The sequence below is a fragment of the Sturnus vulgaris genome, chromosome 1, assembly GCF_052056855.1.
Source record: "Sturnus vulgaris isolate bStuVul1 chromosome 1, bStuVul1.hap1, whole genome shotgun sequence".
In the NCBI taxonomy this organism is placed as follows: Eukaryota; Metazoa; Chordata; class Aves; order Passeriformes; family Sturnidae; genus Sturnus; species Sturnus vulgaris.
The window spans coordinates 105308863-105323943 of record NC_142243.1 but is presented as its reverse complement, the minus strand read 5'-3'; the positions used below and the strand labels follow the sequence as shown (position 1 = coordinate 105323943).

At 39.3% G+C, this 15081-nt stretch overlaps 2 long non-coding RNA genes across 4 annotated transcripts in view; both read left to right on the top strand.

Annotated features, from left to right (window-relative positions):
- The window catches only part of LOC148225387 (uncharacterized), a 134294-nt gene that overhangs the window by 60115 nt on the left and 59098 nt on the right, over positions 1-15081 (top strand). For all 3 annotated transcript variants that reach the window (XR_015806728.1, XR_015806727.1, XR_015806725.1), the window contains one exon: positions 4127-4212. This is a non-coding gene — a long non-coding RNA (uncharacterized LOC148225387). The remainder of the gene's footprint in view (positions 1-4126; positions 4213-15081) is intronic.
- On the top strand, positions 9175-14657 carry LOC148225388 (uncharacterized). Its single transcript, XR_015803889.1, has 3 exons — positions 9175-9741; positions 13492-13642; positions 14389-14657. It is a non-coding gene; the product is annotated as an uncharacterized LOC148225388 (long non-coding RNA).

Sequence of the window (15081 nt, the reverse complement as noted above, 5' to 3'; positions counted from 1 at the left end):
TCCAAAGATGCTGTTACTCCTAATCTTCTGGATAGTAATAGATGTCTCTAATGTTGGTACGGATATCTCTAATGAGAGGCTATTAAAGGAAGAACAACAGAACTTTTTTTCCTCCCTTCAAGTCTCCCAGTGAAATTGGGTCCTTTTCTTATCTAGATGCAAAAGAAAATGTATTTTGTGGCCTAATTTTACCAATAGGAAGATTTTCACAAACACTGGTAGTTATAACTGGTCTAGGAAAGTTTAAAGTTCTTGGTGGATGTTTGCATTAAAGTAATCCAGATATCTGATGTCAATGTTTCTCAAAGACATTAGAATAAAAATATTTCTTCAGACAATATTCTCTTTTCACTTGTTCTGTTACCACAGAGGAATGCTAGTAGGATTTACAAATGGCTAATAGGTAACAAACAAACAAATGAAAAGCTAGGAAATTACTTTATTTAAGTTTCTTGGGAATGTTTTATATGGCATTTTGTGGTTTGGACCCTATGTTATTCCTGAGTGGTTTTGTTGCTGAACCTGAATGAGAAATATAAGTAAAATAATAGATTAATTTTTTTTATTGCTTTGTGTCTTTTATATTACTCTCTGTAAAGAGATGTGTGGTCCAGTTCATTGCCTTTGCATGGAAGAGGAAGCTTGACTGAAAATTTACAGTGTGCCTAAGAGACATTTTATTTGTTCAATAAAGTGACCTCCAATGTACCAAATAACTAAGAAAATTTTAATTATTTTTTTTCATCCGATTAGCCCTTTTATTTATTTTATTACAGTTTTTTTCCAGTCAAGTGAAAGCACTTAAAAGTTGTTTTCCTTAATGAGCTGGTCACCACATCATTAATACAAAAGTAATATGGTCTCCATTCAGATATGATTTTTGAAGGTACTTAAACATCTGCTTGGATTTTCAAAAACACCCGTCTGGATGAAGTGTCTAATAACTCATAATGTCAGGGGGCATAAGTCAGCATCTGTAAGTGCTTAGGTACCCTTGAAACTGGGGTTTTCAAAGTTTGCTTTAAATAACTTGCCTGCAGCACTGGACTCCTTGTCTGTGTCTTCCCACTTCCAGGCAAATGCAATCAAGTCCAAGGGGCAAAACTGAGTCTTTGGGCTACCCTGCAGCACAAGTCCTTTCTGGTCCCTGAGCACTACAGCCTTGATTGTGCCATGTCCTTGCTTTTGAGGGCCTGAATTTGCAGCCTGAACAAATGTCCTGTAACTTTGCATGGGCTTTGTTCATGTGTACTTCAGGAGAAGAGTGGGTTTGCTGGTTTGGTTGATTTATTCTCCCCTCTCATTTTTAAAAATCAGAGCTTATATCTGCCAAATCTGTCTCAGAGTGTCCAGGTGACAACTAGGTGACACTTGTGGAGTTCCTTTACCCCCAGTCCTTCCTTTCCCTGAGTGGATGGTTGACTAAATTTAAGCAGTTTTTCGTGAGTACAGTAATTGCCAGGAAATTCTGGTGCAGGTTATTTTAAATCTTCCGTATCAGAGTTTCACATCCTTCTTCCAGGACCTGAGGACAGTACTGCAGATATCTGCAAGTATATTGGAGATCACTGAGGCTTAGCAATGGCTGATTTTCCTGTGGATATGTTGGTTGCCATTGGGGTTTCTGTTTGTTTTTAAATCTGAAATCAATTATCTGTCATGGGAAATATTTTCTTGGACGAGGAACATTTGGAAAATATGTTTTAAAAATGAGAAAATGAGGGTATTAATAAAGGAGAGTTTGAGACATCATATTTAACAATGCCACTATACTGCCTTTAGGTAATACATGGATGATTGCTTTAGCCATTATTTCAGAACATCCTGGAACACTAATTTTTACACAACTACATATTTATGATAATGTATTCCAAACTTTGAAAAGGTTCCAACCCTACTTTCTTTTAAAATTACACTTAATTTGATTGTGCTTCTGCACTGCTGTCTTCTCTCATTTTTGTCTCTCTTTCAATTAGAGTGGAAGAAATGCCGAAATATTGTTGTGATGGACTTGAAATTCCTCTGCCAGAACATACCAGAGGTTTCAGGAGAACAGGAACTCCTTTTGTCCGCAGCCACAGCAGAATATTATCTGTTGTCCAAGTGTATCCCTGGGGACAGCCTTCACACATAAGCAATTTTTCCTCGCTAGCAACAGGGCTGATCTGGCAATTAGTGCACTCTGTGCCCTCCCACCAGCTCCCATTACCCAACCACTGCTGCTAATGTAAGTTTGAGGGGGCTTGTGCCCCTCTCAGACACTATCCAACATCTTTCAATCCTAAAATGAAATTGGCAGAGCCAGCAACAGACTGTTCCATACTAATCACACATTATGAGTGCCACAAAATAAAATGTCTGTGGATTTTTTTTTCGGCTTATTTATTCTCCAAATACACTTTATCTCCAGGTGATACATATGGTTTAACCTTAGAAAATTTTTGGTGCCACTTTGGGCAGCTATAAGTTATAAACCATATATGACTTCAGACTCACGAATCTTAAAGGTCTTTTCCAACCCAAAAGATTCTATGAGAGTTTGATTCTAGTCTTGTATGTTTTTTTTCGTAGACATTATAGTTGAACAAGATTATTTTTCTTTTTTTTTTTTTCCCCCTGGTGCGTCACACTCTGGTAAGCAGCAGCAAGGTGGAATGCTGAAATCCCTGCTCAGATTGCCTGGCACTCTTATGTAAAGGCATCAGATGAAGTTTGTTGAACTCATACCTTCTCTTACATGAGGTCATTGTGCAGATTGTCTCATACTTCTGGTTGGCTTTGATGTGAGCTGCAATATTTCTATGATCTCAGCCTAGGGACAAGCTGGTGGCCCCAGACTCAGCAGTGGTTAAACATGAGTATAAACAAAGTGGAGATTTGCTATGTGCCAGACAAAGACACTTTCAAGTGTGCCCACAAGCTCATAGAAAATTAGAATCTTTGGTTTATTGCAAATATGTAATAGTACCAAGTGAAACAGTATTCCAGGCTAAATAATATGTAATGGTTACCAGCTCATGTACCTTGAGTCTGTTATTTCAGTCTGTGAAAGTTCAGATGGCAATTCTGTAAATACTGGTGAAAGGCTTTGAATGTATTGTCAGTCCTTTCTTACAGATTAAAGGGTTTCTGCACTACTTGCTTTAACCCTTAATTTTATTTTGTTTTTCTTGAGTAAATCACTGAAGTCAGCTTTAGATATTAGATATTTAGATATTAGATCATGTATGAAATGCATCTATATAACTCGATAGGCACATTTATGTTTTATTTTTTCTTCATCCTTGTGGCTATTTATTTTGAAGGAAGCTATGTATAAACTGTCAGCAGTTCTTAAATGACTGGAGACTTCAACTGCTGTATTTTGGGGACCAGATGGTTTGCCTGCAGCTACTGAAGGATGCTATCCTCTGTTTTATATTTTCAAGCCAAGAGAAAGGGAAAATGCAAGCTTACAGAAAAGATAGTCTCATGGAAGGGATTGCTAAAACATTCCTTAGTATTGTCATCAATAAATTATATCAAATTATATCAAATTGGGCACATCAGAGGCAATATGACAAGCTTCTGGGTGGGTGCAGAAGAAGGAGGAAGGATTTTTTTTAAAGACAGGGAGATGTATAAACCACATTAGTAGTCAACTTGAACAGTCAACCTGACTCCTGGGCCTGGGTATAAGCTGAGGATGAAGGTGTAACTATGGAGAGAGCCTTGGTTTACTTCTATGTGTCTCTGTGTGCCTTGGAGAGCTGAGTAGCACATAGAACTGCTTTGATGTTTAGCAATTGGTTTATTTTTAAGTATTTTGGTTAAGCTTCACAAAGTCATGAAGATTCCCTTTGAGGAAACTTGCCATAACACAGATGTTGAAGAGTAAATTTAAGAGGTGGGCTCAAGCTGAAACCTGCTGAGGCTGCTTCCCTGTGTATCCACCATAAGAAAAAAGACCTTTTTTGGGAGCAATACTTCCAAAGGATAATGAAAAGCTATGAAGCTGTCAGTGCAACCCCTAAAAATCAGGATAGTTTCGAAATGGTAATGTGTTCACTGTAACAGGTAATGGGAACATTACATCTGGTCTTCTTCAGGATGAGTCACACACTTTTCCTCTTTTCTAATTCTGCAGAGACTTGGCACCTCTGTGTGATGAAATCCATATACTGGCTGTGGTTACAGGGCTGAGAAAAACACAGAGCAGATGAAGAGATACAGGTCAGTATGTGCATCTAAAACTGTTTGCCAAGATTACATGGATCCAGAGGAATGTTTGAATATCATCCAGAAATTGTCATTCCTAAATATACATCCACTGAGATGACCCAGGAGAATACACACCTGGTTTTTACTTAGCCAGTTACAGAAGAGGTACCAGCTCGAGGGTCGTGAGACACTGGAAAATAGTCAGCCAGGTCAATGGTGTTGCTAAAATATCATGACAAGTGGGGTACAATGGGTTGTAGTTTTAATTTTGTTAAAAAGCCCCACCCAAAACCAGAAGGACTGTGCAATAAAAAAGAGGACAGAAGATGTACAAAATTACTTCAGCTTTGCCAGTTTGATAAACAGGCAAATGCTTGAGTTTTTTTCCCACTTACTTGCTTTTGTTTTTATCTTACATAAGCAACAGACAGTATTTTGAAGTGATTTTTTCTATTACTAACATTCCCTGCAGCCAACAGGCCCTTTATCTGGAGATGATGCTTATGGATGGAAACTCTCTCTCTGGTTATTGAGATTATCAGTGCAAGATTGTGTCTTCCAGAATGAGTGACTTTAAACTGAGGGGAAATAAAACTGTGTTTACAATGCAAAAGTATTTCTATGCAGAACCCTGGGAATATTCCACTTCCTAGGACCTTTTACAGGAAAAGAAAAATTGAAGTTTAGTCTGAATTTTGCCTTTCTTAGGGCTGTCATTATGTCTAACTGTTGCTCTTTTACTCTCCTAACTTGTTATTTCTCTGCTAGCTGTTTATTTCTAACAGATGCCTGTAGCCAGTTAACATATGGCCTCCGTCATTGCTCAGCTAAACTGTACACACAATAGCCACTCCTTTCCATTTTTTTTTTTAATCCAGCCGAACCCCATTTTCAGCTACTTAACATTTTCTTTGGTTTCTTATGGCTTCTAATTTGTCTACATTTCTGCAGTGCTGACTGAAGTATCCTGGGAGTGGCAATTTGTTTTTTAAAAAATAATAATAATAATAATAAAAACCCCAATCTTTTTTTAATTAAAGCTATTTTTTTCAGTGCTGTAGTTTGTGGGGCCTTATTGTTCTGGAAGGCTCCATAAGAAAATGAGAGACCATGCTCTATGGAGCTGCTGCTTCCACAGGGAACTTCAAAAAGGAAAAAAGCTCAACAAAACAAAACCATCTTACTCTGCAGACAGAACAGCCTTTGACAAAATTGTCTTTGCACTTGGTGGAAATCAACCAGTCAATCTATCTCTGCTTTGCTGTTTTTACCATCCCTTCCACAGTCTTTGCTAAATTATTTTCCCATTAATTATCTGTAGATACATGTGGGTTTCACTGCACAGTTTGGACGGGCTTTGTTTTGTGTAGGGAGCCTCCAATTTTTTAAGGATTACAGTAGCTGGCAGCTCCCTGTGAAATGCGGTTGCTGAAGGACAGTGCTGCTCCAGGGGTGGGTGCTGCGTGTGCCGGGCACACAGGCGGCTCCCAGACCCAGTCTGCAGGCAGCAGTGCAAAGCGAGCCCTGCTCTCACGCCTGGAGAGCTCCTTGGAAAGCACAAGGAGGACGTGGCACCCTGAGACCACGGGAAGAGCAGCCACCTTGTCCCAGTGAGATGTGGAGCACTGCAAGGACTTATCTCCTTGCAAGATGAGGGATGGCAGCTGCCCTTTCGAGACAGCAGCGGCACCAGAATGAGCTGCTTTCCTAGCCAGCTGATGTCCTTCCTGTGGCACTGAGGGCAGCCAGCTTGGTGGCCTTGGTGGCCTGCTGGGGTGGAGCAGGCAGTAGCTCTGCAGTTTTTTGTGTGACCTTAAAATACAGCAAGAGGCACAGCTGAGTGAGTTTCACCAAGAGTTGTGTGAGGGATGTCAGTGCGAAGGGTGCAGCCGAGCTGGAGCCACACAGGATCCGCTTCAGTGTCTTTCTTTCATGGCTCTGTTCACATGTGAAACGAGTGACATGGAGATTTGAGGAAGAACAGACCACAGATAAAAGGAACAGTCAATCACAGGGTCTTTAAAAGAAAGCATGAATAAGTACCCCATGCAGAGGAAAATTACCTAAGACACTTTCCAAGAACAAATGAGGGATGATTTCTTCCCTCACTGACATCAGTTACACATATGTGGATAATGTAGATAAGCATCACAGTGAGCAGCATCCCTTCTGCAATCCACAAGGCCACTGGATAAAGTAAACTCGTGGGTGACACTTCCAAGCATTCAGTTAGGGTTTGTTCTCCAAACATACCTAAATGAAGGCTCTGTGGTCCCTCAAATGTAGGAATTGTTCAGCCTCCCTGTATAACAGACTTTCCCAAGGGTTTGAAGGTTGCTATTGAGCAGGTCCTGTTACCTGTATTTATTTCCTCTGATGAGAAGAGTGAGGCAGGTACCCAAGAAGCATTGTGTTGGGAAAAGCACAGGAGAATATTGAGAAGCAAAGACACGATTTTCTTCAGCATTTTGCTGCTTCCCTTCATTGCATGTCTGGTAGAAGTAAACAAGATCAGATACATTTATATTGAAAGCAGTTCTGGCAAATTTGGAATCTTTCAACTGCAGATGGAGAGATGATGCTTCATGATGCTTCACATTTCTGGTCTACTGCATATTCAGAGCTCTCTCTGCCTTCAGTCTCAGTGCTGCTTTGGCTCTCAGATCATTAGCTTCATTTTGTTCAGCCTTCAGCAATGTGGCTCCCAGATGTGTTTTCCGGTATTTCGTTTATAACTATGAGGAATCTACAGCATCCAGTCACCCCTGTGCCTGCTTTTTTTTTTTTTCTTGGCATTGAAATTCTCTGAACAGGACATTCCTATTAACATCAACAGTCAAAAAATGAAATAAAAGTAAAAAACCCTGTAAGGTTTTAATTCTCACCAGGAAGCTCTTTAAGGTAGAACTTCAACACACACACTTTTGTAGAAATATTTGCTGGTAAAATTATGGTTTTTTTTTTTTGCTCGCCGCTATGCTATAAGAGTTTTTAGCTGACATCTTACATCCATATGAAGTGTGCCTTTTCAGTCTCCAGCTTTGTGACTATCAGTATCAGTGTTGTAGCTGTGATAGTTTTGGAACGTAAATGGTTTATTTTATTACACCAGCTTATAAAGATGAGAGAAAAAATGAGCTGGGGAAAGGCTTGTATGCCTGAATACTTGTCTGCTTTCTCCAGCTATATGGACTTGAAAGATATTATCTGCCTTACAAATTTTGCCTTCCTTTGTAAGCATGTGGTTGGATTATTATTTTCAACTATTGCTTGGATAAAGAGTTTCTAAAGAATTTGGGCACACAAAGTAGCCCTTGCTAAATTGTCTAAAGATGGTTTCTTAATTGAAGTGATTTTCTTTTCAGACACACAGAAATGCTTTTTTGCCAAAGGTACTTCTAGATAATTTTAAAGAACAGAGAATGGTTTATTCTTGTGAATTTTCATATGTGTAGTGAAAAAGTGCAGGCACTTGTTTTTGTCCAAGTATTTTTAAAAAGGTGTCACTATGTCTGGCTTCAAAGTGCCTGATAAATGTAGATCAGAAAGGCAATGAATTTGAAATATTAAATTATCCATGTCAGAGCACTGGGGAAAAATTAAAAAGGGAGGCTGACTAAAAGACAGAAAAACATATAGCTGAAGCAGAACTGTGAGAGTTTGACTTACTTTCCTTTATAAATTGATTTTGTTTCACAGGATCTTCCTATACCTTCTGCTGAAATGAGAAAATAGCTTCAGCATACTTTGTTTTTGAAGGCTTTGCATTTGCAAACTCACCAGCTGGATCCTGAAGGAAGATCATGAACTTTGCAGAAAGCAGCTAGTCTAATCTTGCCTGTGCATAGTTTTAATTGCAGTACCTAACAATTGGTTTGTACTTGAAAGAGTAGGGTGTACCATCTCTTCCAAAAGTATTGCTGTTAATGAAAACTGCGCATTTTTCATATCACAAGATTTGAATGCAGATTATGCCTCCATCTTTTGGGATCAGTGTCCTCCTCCTTTTAATCCAGTGCTCTCTGCAGAAGCACTGGATATTTAGCTGTGTTTATTGCACTGACTGCAGAATCCAGGACAGAATGAAGAAAGGCCCCATCCAGTCTTTTTGGTACGAGCCATATTCTATATTCTATATTCTATATTCTATATTCTATATTCTATATTCTATATTCTATATTCTATATTCTATATTCTATATTCTATATACTTCCATCAAATCCCAGACTACCCATCATCTTTCTTATGTTAATGATTCCAGGCTTTACAAACTTACTTGAAAGGAGAAGCTTTGCCTCTATCCTGCAATATCCTTGCTGAGGTGGTTAGTCCTCAACATTTCCTTCACTCTTGGCTGTCAATGGACAAAAAGCTTTCTCCAAGCACTCTGCCATGTCTCACACTCTCTCTCTTTTCACTGAAATGGTTGTCAAGATGCTGTCACATATATAAGACCAGCTGATATTTAATTTTTTCCTTTTCAAAGAGTGGGTTTTTTTCTGTTTTGCTTTTGGCTTTACCATTGTGCTTCTGATTTTCTTGACCTCTAAGTCAAGAAATGACATCCTTGCTCATATCAGACACAGTGCAGGAGTAGGGAAGGGATGGTCACCCTGTACTGGCCACCAGTGAGGCTGCACCTTGAATCCTATGTTCAGTTTTGGGCCCTTTACTACACAAAACACATTGAGGTGCTGGAATGTGTCCAGAGAAAGGCAATGATGCTGGTGAAGGGTCTGGAGCACGTGTCCTGTGAGGAGCAGCTGAGGGAGCTGAGGGTGTTTAGCCTGGAGAAAAGGCGGCTCAGAGGTGTCGTTCTCTCTCTCTACAACTGCCAGTTGAGTGCCAGTATCTTCTCCCAGGTAGCAAGTGACAAAACATGAGGAAATGGTTTCAAATTGTTCCTGGGGAAGTGTAGATTGGGAAAATGTTCTTCATATTGGGAAAAATTTCTTCATGGAAACAGTGGTCAGGGATAGAAATAGGCTGCCCAGGGAAATGATGGAGTGTCCCTGTGTGGAAGTATTCAAAAGGAGTACAGATATGGCACTTGGAGACAAGGTTTAGTGGTGAACATAGTTGGGCTCCATGATCTTAAGGGTCTTTTCCAGCTTTAATGATTCTGTGATGCTGTGGTTAGTCTGCTCTAGCTGGGACCAAGCCATAAATAAGCAAATAGCCTGTCACTGCTGGCTTGTCCCTTCCCTACCTTTTTACAGATATCACAACATATTTATTAAGCATTTCAAGGCACTAGCTGATGACTCCTGCATAGAAAATTAATTACTTAATCCTATCCTTTGTTTTCTAGCCTGTTTCTGATATAGCAGCAATTCTCTGCCTTTCTCCTCATAACTATGTCACTTTTGTATGGCTCCCTGAAGAGACATTTCAGATTTACTCTCCAGCGCTTGCCAGGGCAGGACCCCAATCACCTTCAGAAGGACAGCCTTTTAGACCCAGCAATAAGATCACTGATATGATATGTTGTCTTCAAAAAGGCTGGAAATTCAACCCTTGGAGATGCAGACTTGCCTAGAGGTCAGTGGAAAAATACATACAAATACTTGCTTAAAAAAAAGCTGACAAAAATTTCGTCAGTACTTAAGAAACAGTGCTGCATGAAGTCTTGTGTTTTGCTAGGAAATACTGAACCTCAATTCTGAAGCTTTTAATGGCTTTAAAGTATGGGATATGCCATGGCAAAGCCTCATGATGTTAAGTCATTATTCTGTCATATGAGTGATGTTAACCAGACTGACTTAATCTTCTTTGAGGCAACACAACAGTCACGCTGGAACTAAGCATTTTCATTCCCATTTTGTTTATATTTTGTGTGTATGAAACGACTGAATCATGGTGGGAAAGGAAAAGAAAAGAGGGATTTGTGTTGGTTTTCTTTGACCAGCTTCTAGTTAAGCTTCCAAGTGTAGTTAATATCTAATGTACTTTCCAAGGCCTTCTGTGTATTATAATCTCTAATCATCTGTGCTACAGTTTTCACAGAAGTGCTAAAACCATTTTACCACCACTTCCCTGGCAAGACTGTTCAGAGACTCTTTCAAAGAATGAAACTTTTCATGAACTACAAATCCAAGACATTTGTGAGGCCTTTAAAGTCTTGGCATTTAAATTACTGTGTTAAGTCCAAAAGTAATTTTTGGATCTGCAGTATATAAAATCAGTCCTCTAGCTCCTTGTAAATATCAGAACAGAAAGAGGACTGTGAAAATTCAATTGTTTGTATCATAATTAGTAGAAGGATGTACATTGATATTTGGGGCTATTAAACAAGTTTACAAAGGAGTAAAGGTCTCCATGCTTAAGATTTTTTTTCCAGAATTGTAGGCATAATTGAAAATTGGTCTCTGTGGATATTCTTTTTTTAATAAAGACATTCACTCTTAAAAAAAATACTTTAGTTCAGGACTAATATAACACTACATATAACAAATTATTTTTTACCTATTTTCTATACCAAAATTTTGAAGTTTGCAATTTGCAAAGAAGAAAATTGGAGGAAAGGAAGGTATGAACCTTTGCTGAAGTGAAATGGTGTATAATGGAAATTTCACAGATTTTTTTTCCTTGATCCTCATGAGGAAGACCACTACAATCAGACCTTAAAGATGAAATACAAATTCATCAGTTGGGAGTTTTTGTATGTTGTTTTACTTGTTTCATTTTGTTTTATTTTAATCTTTACAAACCTTTACAAACCACCACATTAGGTTAGATCTAGATCTGGAGCTTTTGTTGTTTTTCAAAGGACTCCCTTTCCCCACCCTTCTTTTAAATATGAAAAATAGAGATGGAATTAATTTCTGCTTTCACTTGACAGTAAGAGAGGTCTTGACTAGCATAACTACCCAGTGAAAATGAGTGTACATGAGACCAGGGCTAAAGCCTATCTATTTTTATTAGGCAGGGATATGGCATGGGAAGAATGTATGCAAGCAAAGTCCAGCATAAAGCTGTCACTCCAGCTTTGGGTGGTGCAAACATACCTTTACCTTCGTGAAATTAGAAAAATATCAACAAAGCCTTTGCTTTTCAAATCCCATTAATATCTCTCAATCTGGGCCATTGTGTAAATGTCACAGAAATCTCATTCTTAACATTTGATTGATGCCAGATAAGAAGTCAGTGCCCCTTCTTTACCAAAGTTTTTGTGAGAATCACACAGATTGATCTCAATCATACTCATGCAGGCAGTGAAGTTAATGCTAAAATAACAGTGAGTCCCCAGGGAAAGAGGGAAGTTGCTGAATGCTTATGAATTAGTTTGGGGGTCTGGACTTGGCAGGTGTGAAGAGTTTCACAGTTAATGGCTTTGGGAATTCATTCTGAGATGTTTTCTAAATCTCGTGCAGCATTCGCATGCTGTGACAATAAATCATTACATATATATTTAGCACCTGTTTTGTGCACACACAATATATTTTTTCCCTGAACACTGCAGGTATGGGGAGCACTTGTGTGGTTTTGCTTTGCACTTTACTGAGGGAAGGAGAGGAGCTCAGTGAATTTGCTCTTGCTCAGGAGCCTGTAGCAGCTCCCACATCCCGATTTGGTGGTGTAGTCACATGTGCAGTGCACTCCTCTGTAGATACTGTCCATGCCTTGCACATACAGTGGGAATTAGTCTGAGAGTTGTGAGGCTGCATCCATCAAACCAGGGGCAGGCAAAACATACTCCTTTCTCATACTCCTTGCCTTGCATTACTACAACATCCAGACTCTCAGACTGCCATATAGATGTCAGCAGACAGCTCAGAGTGCATCAATTTGGAGACACTCTGCTCACTTGACAACTGCCGCAGAGATCCAGTGAGTCTTGGCAGTTTTTCTTTGCTCTTCTTCCACAGATGTGAGGTGTGAGAAACCTGACAGTAAAGAATGAAGCAGCCTTTTTCCTTGGCAGTGAACTGTGAGCAGTTGTGTTAATTTACAGGCATTGTAATCTCTTGCTGTTAATTTTCTTTTGGAAGAAAATTCTGAAAGATCTTGTGTTTCCTACAGACCATAAACCAGATTGCCAGAGAAAAAAGTTATCCAGAGGAGGCAATGATAATAATAATTTAGATACTCATATCAAATTTTATCCATCTTGTGCTTTGCAGGCTTCTGTCTGAGAAAGTTTCTGAAATCTACGAAGATTTCAGAAGAGCAATAGCAATTTAAATTGTGAAGTAGTATCATGGCAGCTCTGGAGGCAGCTCTTACTCCTACCAAAATCACGGCAGGATATTAATCATTCTTTCAAACTAGAGTTGAGTACTTCAGACAAGTGATATTAACCTCCAAAGGGTGAATGATGACAGGTGTTTTCTCAGTTTCCATTCCTCATCTCCACTGCAGCCCACTCTCCTCTAAAACACCACATTAGAGAGGTCAGCTGTAAACATGTCACAAGCATATCATAACACCACATTACATCCTTACATGCAACATTTCAGAGCATGAGAACCTCAGTGAGCTTCCTCGGTGTACCATACAAGGATCTCATGGCCCACTAGTGGCTTCACCTTTCTAATGTCTTTTGTTTCAATGGATTTTTTCCAGAAACCTGAAATAGTAGATCACTTTTGTGAAATACATGCCTGAAATATTTTGGGTTTTAATTAGCCCCAAATCTTTGTCTGGCTGCAGCATTTTTAGTTTTCTACTGGGGCACATTCTCGGGGGAAGAAGCACCTGTTTGGGTCCAGGTGCTGAACCCGGAATGAGCATGCCCCACTAACGAGCAGAGCTCAGCACATCTGCCTGCAGAGGCCTTTCCAACTGCTGTGGGTGTCCACAAAACCAAAGGCTCTGAGCTCCTATGTTAACTTTCTGTATCTGTCTAAAGTGGAGGCCACGCTGTCTCTCGCCAGGAGGTGTGAGCATGCTTGAGCTGACTGGGAGCCATCGAACAAACCAGCGTGGCACCGTGCCTAAGTTAACATGCCCTGCTCTCAGCTGAGCTTTATTAGCCTGGGCTTGATGCCCTGCTAACCACAGCTGTGGGTTTCTTGTCAGCTTGGGACTACAAGCAGAACAAGCTCAAGTCTCTCTACAAGTATTGCTGTAGTGTTTCAGTACCTATGAACAGTACCAGCATTAGAAATTTGAATGTTTCTACTTTCTGTCCTCAAAACAAGCTGCAAGGTGAGTTGCATGTCTTCCCATTTATAGCCCCTCCGTCAGCAAGCACAGAGTGTTTTTTAGTCTTTGTAATCTTTGTGTTGCTCTAAGAAAGTCATCCTTTTATGCCATTAAGTATTCTTTTCCTTTGCAATCCTTTTGTAGCAGAAGAGATAGGGATTTTTCTAGCTCATTAACAAGAAAAGCAAACAAACAACAGAACTATCAAAGATTAAGAAGGAGTAGATGAAGACAGACTTGAAAACTCATGGAGAATAAGCAGATGTTTCTTGGAAATGTCTTCAAATTATTTAATGTAAGTTTCTGATCTGGAGGCTGGCTTTTATTAAAACTGTATTTCTGGGGGTTTTCCCTATGAAAACATATTGCTGGAAAACGGCTATTGTTAAAACCAAGCTCTCAATTTAATGAAAAATAAAGTGCCTTGGGCATAATGGGCCTTCCTTGGCTTCTGGTTGAATCCATGCTGAATGAAGATGAGTGGAAAACTTTAAAAATGGTGAGCCCTAGTCTACTATGAGGAAGCTATCACAGCTTTTGGAGTACATGTTCTTTGTTTATCATCTTCCTGCTGTTTGGTTTTGTAATTACAGAGTCTGTGGGTGATAGATTCATGGCATTTGAGAGTATGGTGTTATGCTGCCTTCTGAAGAGTTAAATGGGTTCCCTTCTTCCCCTTTTTCACTTTCCACCTTTTATTTTCACACTCAGATACTTGTTACAGTTGAAATGGGTAAATTTCAAGCTTAAAACTGATAAATATGAGTTTGACAAACTGGGATGTTTTTCCCAGCAAAATCTGAGATGAGAGCTCAATGGTTCTTTCTTTCTATTCAGAATTGCTCAAGGGGTTGACTAAGCTTCCTAACTTTGAACAAGGTGGAGGTATTGAAAGAATAACAAGTTATTTTTTTTTTTTAATTTTAGCTAGAAGTAGATATAAGAAGAGCATATGAAAATGGAAATTGATTAACAAAAATGTTTCCACAACAAAATCTCTATTTTCATTTGGTTTTCTTCCTTTTTCTTGTTTTTTTACAGATATTTGACTAATGTGCTTTCAAGGTATGCAAATTTTTCATTTTGCATGAACTGCTATCTGTTAACAGACACCTCTGCAATTGCAAATAGAAATCTCCAAAATACATTGACCTTATTGCTAAGGGGATGTTCAGGGAATTTTTCTAGCTCACAAAAAAAAGCAGACTAAATTTATTTTTCCACTTGTCTGTAAAGTCATGGAATATCAAGGGTTTGCTTGGGGCAGAATCCAGTCCTGAATCTGGAGGTAAGGTACAAGTTGTGTGGTGCTTGGGCTTCACTGCACTCCAGATCAGTGAGAGAGGGCAACTGAGAATTTTAGATACTGTCCAATACCTCTATATTGGTGTCTTTAGAGGAAATATTCCTATGGCATGTGGGAGGGTAGTGGAACAAACCTACCTTCTCCTTAGCTGTAGACTGGTAGCTATTTCCCACAATGAGACAAGTTTGCCTTTGAGCAAATGCACACACTTTATTACTGGGAGTGCCATTTTATTTGGCTTTGTTAGGCTGGTTTTGTGCTGGGTGCCAGTGTCTCATGCTACTGGAATAGGATGGCATTTGGAAGATCATGTTTTCTGCTTGTAAAGATGGTATAATGATTTTGCAACGATTGTCTCTGAATTTTCTAACACCTGTTTTTGGAATCCTATAGAGAAAATGATGAATGTGCTTTATAATTTATCCTTC